The sequence below is a fragment of the Pogoniulus pusillus genome, chromosome 14, assembly GCF_015220805.1.
Source record: "Pogoniulus pusillus isolate bPogPus1 chromosome 14, bPogPus1.pri, whole genome shotgun sequence".
Taxonomy (NCBI): domain Eukaryota; kingdom Metazoa; phylum Chordata; class Aves; order Piciformes; family Lybiidae; genus Pogoniulus; species Pogoniulus pusillus.
In genome coordinates this window covers 17,405,160-17,416,844 of record NC_087277.1, presented here as the reverse complement: position 1 = coordinate 17,416,844, position 11,685 = coordinate 17,405,160, and the positions used below count along the sequence as shown (strand labels likewise).

General features: G+C 49.7%; 1 protein-coding gene across 2 annotated transcripts in view; it reads left to right on the top strand.

The window, feature by feature from the left end:
* The first annotated feature begins 303 nt into the window (after nt 1-303).
* The window catches only part of PTP4A3 (protein tyrosine phosphatase 4A3), a 44,748-nt gene continuing 33,366 nt past the window's right edge, over nt 304-11,685 (top strand). The window contains exon 1 of one of the 2 annotated variants that reach the window (XM_064154387.1): nt 304-428. The gene's annotated coding sequence lies outside the window, so the exon portion shown is untranslated. Of the gene's footprint in view, nt 429-758; nt 823-11,685 lie in introns of those variants that run through there. The other variant, XM_064154388.1, reaches the window with a different exon arrangement.

Genomic DNA, 11,685 nt, shown 5'->3' with positions numbered 1-11,685 from the left:
TTTTCCCTCTTCCTCCTGCACCTCTTTCTCCTCCTCCTCAGGCGCGCCCACCTCACGCCCCTGCACCGCCTCACCTGGCCCCGCCCAACCGCACGCGGACACGCCCTACATGGCCCCGCCCACCGCGTGACTCCTCCCTCTGGTCACGCCCCCAAGTCTCTCCTCCCTTTTTCATTGGCTCTCTTAGCAACATGTGACTCCGGGGGCGCGCGCGGTTTGAGCTTGTGGGCGGGGCCTGGCGTGGGCGGGCCCTGAGGGCGGGCAGCGGGGGCGCGCGCGCGCGGGCCGGCGGCGACAGCGGCGGCGACTGCATGTGCGGGCTTGGGTCGGCGAACGGGGCTGGGCGGACGGCGCGGAGCCGAGCCGAACCGGGCGAAGCGGGGCGGCACGGCACGGAGCGGCGCGGCACGGCCGGAGCCGGCGATCAGGTCAGTGCCCGTGTTGGGGGGCAACAGCGTATGGAGGGAGACGGTGGTTGGCGGCGGCACATGTGGTCGTCCTCACAACAATGCGGGCGAAGGGGGCCCCGTGTGCTGTGTTGCGCGGGCCGGTCTCCACCCTTGGGAGGCCAGGAGCAGGGCGATCGCGGCAGGCAAAAGGAGGAGGGCGGGAGTGGGGCGATCGCAGCGTGCGGGGGAGGCCGCGCACCGGAGCTGCACGCTGCTGGCCCGGCGGGGGTGGGCGGCGTGCGCGGCGCCGTGGCCCCGGAAGCGACAGGGGGCCGTGCGCGGGGGAAAAGCCCCGGTAGCTGCGTGGGAGAACCAGTGCACGCTGCAGTAACCTCGGAGGCGCCGGGAGGGCAAGTCGTGCGCGGGATACTCGGTAAGTAACGCTGGTAGCTGCGTGGAGAGCCGGTGCCTGGTGCAATAACGTTGGTAGCTGCCTGGGAACCTCTGTAGCAGAACCGAGAGTGGGAGTCTCGTACAGACTCACACGGTACACTGATGCTAGGAGTAGCGAGGCTCAATCAGGACACTGCACAGTGCAGCCGTCCTAGCGTCAGGAGAGGAGGGTCATGCACGATGCTGCAGTCACCCATCCCGTCAGGGGAGCTGTGCTCCCCACCAGGGCAGCCTCGAGCAGCAGAGCACTCCGACAGACATGCTGCGTGCGATACAGGTTTCAAATCTGCAGTCAGGAATGCGTTAGGGCTCCAAGGGGCCTCAACACCCTGGCTTGTTACTGCAGGAGCCGGCGAAGGAAGCCCATACTCCATGCTGTGGATGTTTCCCACCTCTTTGCAAGAAAACGGGGTCAAACTTATGGGGCTCTGCTCACCGCATCAGCAGTTGCAGCAGTGGTGGCTTTTCCTGGGCCATATTTGAACATGTTTCCATCAGGTGAAGAAGCCTGCTGGGGGCTTTTGCAGGCTGATGGGCCCCATTGCACAAGCAGCCAGGTTGCATAGGAGGAGGACGTGCCATGCAATGCCTTTCTCTGCCGTAAGTGAGGTGGATTTTGAATGTGACTGGAATTACTGATCAAAGCAATTAACTGGAATCAGGCAAGTTTGCCCTGCCAATTTCCAGTTAATTCAGTTGCTACTTCATCTTTCTGCTCAAAGGAGCTGAAAAGTAAATGAGGCGACTTAAGAGTCTGGAGCTGATGGGTTGGTTCTGTGCATCCTTCTTGCTAAAAGGGTCAACAAGAGAACTGAGCCTTGATGAAGTTGTGTGTTTGACAGCAGTAGAAAAAGCAGCATGGATAAATGGGGCTGGTGACTTGTTTGTGTACTAAATAATATGAATCTCCCTACCCTTTTGTGAGCTGGGTTTGATTTCCGCCATCACAATGATTGATATTTTTTCATCATATCATTGCTAATAGCATATGTTGGAAATGATGCAGGGGGTTTAAAGCTTTGCACACCACAGATTTTCAGCACCAGTATTTGTATACATCCTGGAACTTCCCAGCTGCTTGTCACTAGGCTTCAGAGTTAAGCACCCAGGTGCTGGCTAGCAGAGGCTGTTGCAACACAACCACCTCTTGGGGACATCAGATGCTAGTAGAGGCTGCCAGATTTGGCACATGGGCAAGTGAAGGAGGAGACTTTTAACCTTTGGTAAGCACTCCAACCTGAAATTTGTTCCTTTGGGAAAATGATACCTCTGGTAACTTTCACAAGGCTGAAGAGAGTCATGTTATCAGAGACTCGGGGGCCTTTGCCCCATTGGTGTTGCTGAAGGAGAGGTCTCCTTGCAGAAACACAAAGCTTTATTATGGCTATTTCAGTTTTATTTCTAAGTGTGTGTAGATAGCTGGCAGATCACTTGCCAGCTTCCAGTCGAGGCAGTACCTGATGAGAAGCATCCTCTAGGATCAGCCTCCTGGGATCAGAAGTGCCCATAGAAACATCAAAAAAACCCATAAATTTAGGCATGTTTCCAGCTTAATAATCCCCTGCAAGGAATGGAAATCAGTGGCTCAAAATCCAACAGCACTTGGTATTAAAATAGCAAACAGTAAACATTGTCTCCTACCAATAACTTCAATTATAGTTTGGGTTTTGTTTCAGATAGACAAAGATTGCCATAAGGAAATAAAAGTTTAGTATGCAGACATCCTCAGCGGGGCGGTAGCATCTTTGGACGTGGCGTAACGTGCTTTTATAGTTTGCATCGCAATAAAGCAAGAGTTTAGCAGCATAGCGCGCTGTTGCGTAAGGAAATGGCAAACTTTTGGGTCAAGCCCGTGTGGTTTCTGGGCATCGTGTGCTGTGGCATGTTGGCAGACAGTGTTCCCAGGCTGCTTGGGATGGGGAGAGCAGTTTTACCGCTCCGAAGCTGAACGCCACTGGGGTTTATCAACCATAAAGTGAATTGCAGAGGAGGCTTTGTGTGTGCCACTGGTAGCCAAGCTGAAAGCAAAAATAAACACCCACAAAAGCTTGGTTGTTTGGTTGTTTTTTTTCCAGTCACTGACAAAAAAGGAAAGTGCTGGTCCAGGGGCGGGTGTGAAGTCCTGTGTTTGCTACGCTGCAAAATGTGGATCACAGCACATGGCAGGGGCATGCTCAGCTCCCACACGCGTTTTGCATCTTTTCTTTTTCCCCACTCTGGTTTTATCCAAAATTAAGGGAGACAAGTGGCATGCATCGGTCCATTAAATGTACATTTTGCCAAGTTATGCCACTTTGTGAACACGAGACAGGACCAGATTCCTGTGGCAAGGAGCTCTTAAAATTTCAACAGCTCTACCTATAAATATAGTCGCCCTGAAATGCAGTCTGGCTTTTAAAAAAAATACCCAAGCTCTTTTTTTAGTCCCACTGTATCTGCTTGACTTTAGTGCAATGCAATGTATCTCCAGCTGGGTGTTGAAGGGGAGGAAGCATGGAGCATTAAGTCTCCTATTTCCTCTTCCTAATTTATATGAGGAATGGGTGCAGCAGAGATTAAAAAAAAAATTAGTTTTCATTGTCCCAAAGGTTTTAGAAGGTGGGATGGTGAGGCTGGCTGTGCAGCCGTGTGGCATTTGCAGGAGAACCTTTGTCGATCGCTTGGTCACAGTGGGTCCCTGGGAGCTGGTGCAGTATAGGACGGGAAGGAACCTGAAGCATCCTTTGGGTACAAAATAACATCCTGGGTGAAAAATATTTGGGTACAAAGTAACACCCTGGGTGAAAATTAAAGCACACGCACACAAAAAGAAAAAAGTCAGCTGTCACCTCGCCCTGGAGGTGTCTGGGCTCAAGCTGGCTGCTCTCTGATGCAACCATGGCTGCTCAGGAAGCTTGGGGACTGATTTTGGGCATGCCCAGGGTTGCCCAGGGACAGGCTGGTCCCAGGAGCAGGTACAGCATGTTCTTCTGGGCACCCTCAATCAGCTCTGTATGATGGAACGGGGTAACGACCACTGTGCTCATCCTGGTGAAGACACTGCTGCCTGCTGGGTGGCTTTGCAGCTTAGCAATGCTCTTTTGCACTTGCATGGCAGGAGTCCAGCTTTGTAGCTGAAGCAGCTTCAGCAGAAAGCCCTCGGTCACCTTGCAGTGCAAAAGCCTGTTGAAAGGTTTTCGTATGGGGCTGGGAAGCGGGTGAGAGTGGGGCGGCGGATCTTGACCGGAGGAACTGCTGCGTGTGCCGCTGGGCGAAGCGCTGAGCCTGGGCTGCACGGGAGCCGCAGACAGGCTCCTCACGTGACTGTCTGAATTTCGGGTGGCTGCTGGACCACTTCGCCAGCAGCCTCTCGCCGCTCATCAGCTGCGGGAGCGCTTCTTTCCGCCTTTCTTGATCCCTCCTCTTTGCTTCCCCACCCTGCCTCATTTCCAAGCAGGAGCAGGAGGGATGAGCATGACACGGAGGGTGGCCGCAGCTGTGCAGGGGCTGAATCCAAATGGTTTCCTGGAAGGCAAGGGCTTTTTGTTTAGCTTTTTTTTTTTTTTTTTTTTCAATCTTAAAAGTATTTTTACTGCAAGTCTCATTTGTAGGCTGTTGGATGTCAGGTTTAGTTTCCCATGACATTAAGCGATTGGGGGGGGGAGTGTGGAAAGGAGGGGCTGGATGTGTTTTTCTGCAAAGATCTCTCTGCAGTGGTATCATTGCTAATCGATGGCAAATGTTCCCTCATCTCTGCAATAGTTCTCAGAGATCTCCTCTTTTACGTCACTACAGTTAATAAGATGTTTAACTTGAGAGCTGAGGGCAATGTGGCACGTTACCATGTCGCAAGGGATGGGGAGGGAGGTGACAACTTCCCGCACAGACTTGTGCTGGGAAGATTTTTATCGATGCAGCCTTTCAGGCTGGGGACGGCAGCTGGGTTTGGAGTCAAACCTTTGCCTTTCACCTTTAATGAACTTCACCTAGCTCCATCTGGTAGTTTTGTTTCATGATGACAATGATTATTTTTTCCTTCTTATATGGAGAGAAGCTACTCGCTCCTCTGATCTGCTGCATTGCTGGACTCAAGGGTTCACCTCTTGATTGTTTGGTGTTTTTTTAAGCAGACTGCACCTTTCTTCTTCCCTTTTTTTCTTTTATTTTGGTCCTTTGGAGCATTGCATGAGACCACTTCTTGGCTTTTTTGTTTTGGGGTGATATTGGGGTGACAGTAGAAGTAAGGTGCCTGCAGAGACAGTCCCCTCTCCAGGAGACTTGCTGACTGTATTTTGAGTCCTATGTGTGTCACCAGTTGATGTTAGAGTTAATGAAGTGTTGCCACTGTATGTGCCTTTACCAGATATAGCATCCCTCCCTGCCATGGTTTGCAAGGTCAGCTTGTTGAGGGCAGGCAAGCTGGTCAATAAACACTCCAAGTGGCACCCCTGGGAGTTTTGCACCAAAATGGAAATGCCTGTGTCCTTCAGCCCTTCCCCTCTTGCCATGTTGTTTTCCTCTCCCCTCATTTCTCTAACCTGCCACTCAAAGTCTCTCTGCTGTATTTTTCCACAAATGTCTTTTGAGCGTGACAGAAGAGAGAGGAAGCCAGTGTGGGGCCACAGGTGCTGTAACATGGGGAGCTGATGCATATCAGTCCAACCCTTGCCAGTGGCTCTGACGGCCCCCTTTGCTCCAGGTGACTTGGCAGCTGCTGGCTGCCTGTGCTGCCCAGGTGGGTTCACATCCGGCAGTGGCTGGCCATGGCACTGCCTCTACGTGCCACTACATCCATGCCACCTGCCTGCACCTCTTTCTTCCAAGTCTACCACATCATCGCTAGTGTTTGAAGTAAGATAGCCCAGCCAGGATCACCAAGATATCCTTGAGTAGGTGTGGAGCCAAGAAGGACTCCATAAACCTCTCAGAGCAACAAAGTGTGCAGGGGGGCACAGAAATTTTGCAAGAGGAATGTGCAAAGCTTTCATGCTCCAGTAGCCTCACTGGTGGCATCTCCCAGTCTTCAAGCAGGACCAGTCCTGCCAGTGCTCAGCTGTGGAATTACAGAATTCCGTTGATGATTTTGCTCAACAAAACATTTTTCCTTTTTTTTTTCCTTAAGAACAAAATGTTTCTTAAAAAGCAATGTGTCACCAACAAGTCAGGATGTTGGCTTGGGTTTTTGGTGGGTCACAGCTTCCAACTCCTCTCTTGCTCTAGGGAAGAAAAAACATGTTTGGGTGCAATTTTCAACCCTCATGGGAACTGGGTCTTAACGCCACCACATCCTAGCCAAGCAAACTCATACACTCATTGTTGGTTACAGGAGTTAATTTTTCTTGCTTCTGCTGTTCACAACAGCCTTCTCCATGCTGCTCTTGTAATGTAGGATGAGGGAGAATTCGGGTACAAGGCTGGGCGGTGCTCAGCACATGTTCCCAAGCTGGGTGACCACCCAGGGCCCCCTTCATGCAAATGGGTCAGCAGCTGGGAAATTGCAGAGCAAAGTGCCTCCCTGGTAACTCCCAGCTGCCGTTAAAGCAGCTTTAAAATAAATTCCCTCAAAGAGCAATTCCAAGTATTTGCGGGTTTGAACTTTTCCGGAGAAGGGTTTGGGATCAGCTGGCTACTGCTCTGCACCCTGGCATGCTGGGGAAAGGCACCAGGGGAATTGCCTTAATTATCCCAATCTCTAGACAACCTTTTTTTTAAATGTATTTATTATGTTTGCTCAGTAGCTGAATGTGCAGCGAGATAGTCAGAAATGAAGCACTGCTAAACACAAAGCTTGCATTAAATTGGAAAGATGGGTCGCTGAGCAGTGTTCTGGGATGAAGGCAGTGCCTAGGCTCTGTGACCCTCGCTCCCTCGCTGTGCCACCATACCTGGCTGCGTGCACTCACCACACATTCTTCGGCCAGCTCTGCTTGGTAACATGGGCACAACAGAAAACAAACTTTGCAGTGAGCTTTGCTCTCCCAGAGCCCCTGAAGCCTGCTTTAAAAAAAAAGGGGGAAAAAAAAGTACTCTGGAGCAATGTGGTCTGTCTTCTTTTTTCTCATGCTTATGAAAATTCTCATACCAAACCAGTAACCTCCACTGCCCCCAGTTCATTATGTTTTAAGGTGGCTTCAGGGGACACTTAAGGGAAGGCTTGTCCCACCCTCTGTGTCCACTCCTATAACCCCTTTTGGCAAATTACAGCTTTGTGCATGCTTGTGTGGCAGGCAGGAAAACAGGAGGTGGTTGGTCAAGAAACAGAAACATACATCTCATTCTTGCTTACACACTCTGAAAGGCTCTGGATGTCCCTGCCCTGGTGCTCCCCGTGGTGATGTATGCCAAGAGGTGCAACCTGCTGGTCACAAGGATGTCCCTGTGAGGCTGGGTACCTCTAGCTGGGAACAGCTAAGGTTTTTCCTGCAGGGATGGTGCTGGGCTCCTGCCAAAGTCCCTATTTTGGAGCCTTGCCACTAGTATAAGCACAGTCTGAATTCAGGCTGGTGATTAAACCTATGATCCAGGTCACCTCCTCTTGCTCTCAGTACCTCCAGTAATAACGATGCAGATTACAGGGACGTATCAAGGCAGGAACCTCTGCGTGCACATTCAGAGGGTTGGAGATGAACAGAGCCAATTTGGGATAAACCCACCCTAGATATCCTACTGCCATGAGGATTTCCTCCCTGCGCACCCTTCATCGCCACGGGTTGGTATGATTTTGTTCATGGGCTGCCACTTGATTTGGTGTCTCTTAATAATTAACTTTCTATCACATCTGTAATTTTTTTAATGATTTCTTCTTTTCTGTGTGGCTGTGGGGAAGCTGTCTGCTGAAATGGGAGAAAACATAACTTGTTTCTTAAGGACAGGCAGGGAAACCTGCACACTGTGTGGGGACATTTGCTGTGGACAGGACAGCAGTGGGTGAAGTCCCAGCCCAAAGTTGCGTCCATTGGACCACACACTTAGTTTGCTCTTCTTTTTTTTATTCTCCAAAACTAATCCCCCCCAGCCCCTTAGGCTTTGTTGTTGTTGTTGTTGCTCCTCTCTGAATTCCTTCTAATTTGCAGGCTTGCTGCCAGCATCCAACGTGCTATAAAAAGGGGACTTGTTCTTCAAGCTTCCCTCCAGTACACAGCATTTGCACAAATAGCAACATGCTTGACAAGTAGGTCTGATTCCCCCTGCTGCTGCTGAAATGCTCATAGGGTGCTTGGGGAGTAGAATTGCAGTCTTAAGACAAGCCAAGTTGAATTTCACAGAGGACCCTGAGCCCAAATCCCAGATGATACTTAAGCTCCCATCTGCCAGAAAAATGGAGCCTTTCCTTTTAATTTTTATTCCAGTGCAGCTTCCCTCTGTCCAAAAGCAGACAGATGGGGTTTGCATCTCCCCGTACCCCACTGGCACAGGTATGGCTGCCAGGCAGGATGCGGGCTGCAGCAGAAGATATTCCACCAAAGCCAGCCCCAGGCCACCAGTCATTTTTGGCTGGTCTGGAGACTGTCCTCCCCCCCCGTGCCGTTTCAGGCAGCAGTGATGCAAACCCCCTGCCAGCTTCCTTCTTAAAACTAATGAGCCGTTTGACCCTGGCAAGTCCTCCGGGAAAGCCTCTGCTGGGCTCTTGCTGCTTGCATGGATACAAACTGCTCTCATTTCCAGCTTAAACTTATTTGTGGATGACCTGTACCCATTTGGCCTTGTTCTTGTACCCACCCTGGCTTTTAGCTCAGATGACTCTTTTCCCTACTCTGGTATTTGTCTTCTGGCACGCTGTGCTGAGTGCTGTGGGTCTGCCAACCTAAATAATCCCGGTGCTCCTGGTTGAGGGGGGATGGAGGGAAGCATGACAATAAGGTTTCCCCATCCCTGTGGTGGAGACAGCCCCAGCTATTCACATCTGCAGCTCATGCTCCCATTGACAGAAGAAAATCCACCATGCCGCCTCTCAACATCCTCTCCAAGGATAGTATGAGCCTGCAGAAAGATACCTCAACTATCCTTTCTGATTCCAAGCAATTCATTCTTCAAACTTCATTAACATGCTTATCTTTTGCAATGCAAAAGCCATTTTTGTGGAGGCTGAGGGTTTTTTTCATAATGAAGCATTTAGCAACACCCATCCCTCTCTTTCTGGTTAGCAACCTTGGGTAGCAGCATGACCACTCATGCTCCCAGCTGTGCTAATCTGGTGCTAATCTCTGCCCTGGTCTGAAGTAGAAGTTCCCTGTGCATGGCTCTGCCAGGCACTTTTCTTAGAGGCTGAAGTGGCTTTACAGCACTTAAGTTTGTCGGAGCAAAATATGCACATGGCTCCTTAGCAGTGGTCTCTCTTTGTGTATGCTGGACCCTCTGGGATGCATTTTAGTTAAAACTCTGCTAAGGCAGTTTGATGTGTGGTGTATGAGCACAGGTGGGACGTGGTTTAGTGGTCATGGTAGTGTTTGGTCGACAGTTGGGTTTAATGATCTTAGAGGTCTTTTCCAACTTTAATGATTCTGTAAGACCTTGCAACCTCTGTGCTCAGGGTGGTGGGTGGGAGCCTCCTTGGGTTTAGGAAGAGCTGTGAGAGGTTCAGCTTCCCCCAGAGATGGTAATTTCTCACCTTGAGGTCTCGTTTTGTCCGACTGTGCTTTTCCCTGCCATATCTTTGGGTTTTCCTTGCATGTTGACGCCCTTTTGTTCTATCTTTGGAAGCTCTGTGCTTTTTCCTAGCAATGCTGAGATTCTGGCTTACCCATCCTAGTTTGGACCCCTGCCTTCCTGACAGGCAGAGCTGAGCTGGTACTTTTGATGGAAAGAAAGGTGCTCCAGGTGCTATCATCCCTTAGCCCCTTATTTCCTTCAAGTTTTCTTGTAGTTAAGAATCAATTTTTGTTTATTTTTTCCCTTCTGTCTAATTTAAGCAGCATCAGCATGTGTCTATTTGAGGCAGAATTTTATATTCCCCTGCAGTCTCCCTCTGTCCTGCCACACCCTCATTAAACATAGAAATTGGCATCGTTGAGGAGGAGCTGGGCTCTGTGGTTATTAGCAGGATTATTCTCATCTCCCACAGTTTCCAGCAAAGCTGCTCAGCTAATGTAACACAATTCCTCCTAATGCTCGTCTCTTCTGGGTGATGCTAATCCATCACTGAGGATCAGCCTCACATTCCCAGGAGGAAACCAGCAGACCCCATTGCATCTTGCCACATTAAGTGATTTTTTCGACCCCAAGCTCCTCTTCTTCAGCCATGGTTGGTTGGTACCTGATGTCAGGCATTAACTTCCCACCCCAAGTGTTTTCAAAGCAGCCTGTGGACTCTTTCACAGCTGCAGTTCCAATATAGGAGTGCATCACACTCTGCACTTGTCAGTGGTATCACATTCTGTTTCCTCACCACCTAAATCAGCACTGACAGCTTCCAGCACTTAGTGCTGGGTGCAGCTGAGCATTGTCTCCCTGCAGTTGATCTTCCTCATTCTTGTCTCCTCATTTGTTTGATTTCTCACTGTATTTAAAGCCAGAGTTGGTCAGTGTGTGTTTTGCAACCTTCTGCTCCTGTTATTAATTTCTTAGAAACTAAGGGGAAGGAACCACAAGCAATAAAGAGCCTGAGGTTTGAGGACTGGCTGTTTATTTGTCAAAGCTAGAAATGCAGTGACGAAAAGGACAAGAGGAAATCCTCAATGCAAATATACCTCAATTAAATTCAAGCTTGCATAAGTGAAAACTAGGGAGAGCATAGCCATAGCAGCTGAAGGAGGAAGGCATTTCCTCCTGCTGCAGTTTTAGGTGGAGGTGCTGCCACTGCTGTTACCGCAAGTAACATCTTACTTTTGCCTTTTGCATGTAATTTTTGCACTCTCCATGGTGGCTTTCCAGAATCATAGAATGGTTTGGTTTGGAAGGGAGCTTTACAGGTCAGCTATTCCAACCCCACTGCAGAGAGCAGGTATATCTTCAACTGGATCAGCTTGCCCAGAGCCCTGTCCAGTCTCACCTTAAATGTTACCAGGGATGGGGCATCTACCAAATCTGAGCAACATATGCTGTTGTTTTACCACCCTTCATTGTAAAAAAAATCCTTCAATAACTAGTCTAAATCTGCCCTCTCTTATTTTAAAACCATTACCCTTCATCCTATCACAACAGGCTTTGCTAAAAAGATTGTACCTACATTGGAAATACTGAAGGCTGCAGTAAGATGTCTCTGGAGCCTTCTTCAGGCTGAAGAAGTCCACCTCTTTCACCTTCTCTCCACAGGAGAGGTGTTCCAACTCTTTGGTCATTTTTATGACCTCCTCGTTATCTGCTCCATCTATCTGTGTTATAGTCTCCAGAGCTGGACACAGTACTTCAGGTGGGGTCTCACCAGAGTAGAGTAAAAGGGCAGAATCACCTCCATTGGCCATGCCCAGATGATGCTGAGGGAAACAGGATTGCCCATCTCCGTGGCATTGCAGTACCCCTTGCAGTAGCATTGCACAGGACAGGTGGCAAGTGCAGCCATAGCTGTAAACTAGCCCCATGGGTGCAAGTGCTGGTGAGGAGGTTGAGGCAGATGTGGGGCAGCAAGGTAGCTCAGATGCCAAAATCAAAGGTGTCTGAAAAGAATGAAAAATAGGTGCCTGGATCAGTCAAGAGGATTTGTGGACTACTTAATGTCTTTTCTCTCTGGTAAGCAGCAATTAGCAGATGAAAGGGGATCTCTTTGACCAGGCATTTTGGAACATCTGTTTCGAATTTTGCATGTTTGCTGGGAGAAACAGGGAAGGCTACTTGGTGGGTTGATGGCTTGGCAAGGCAAAGAGTGTCCTTCAAGAGGATATGGCTGCTGCTTACAAAATGTAGTTTGGCGCCGGGAGCGATTTCCACA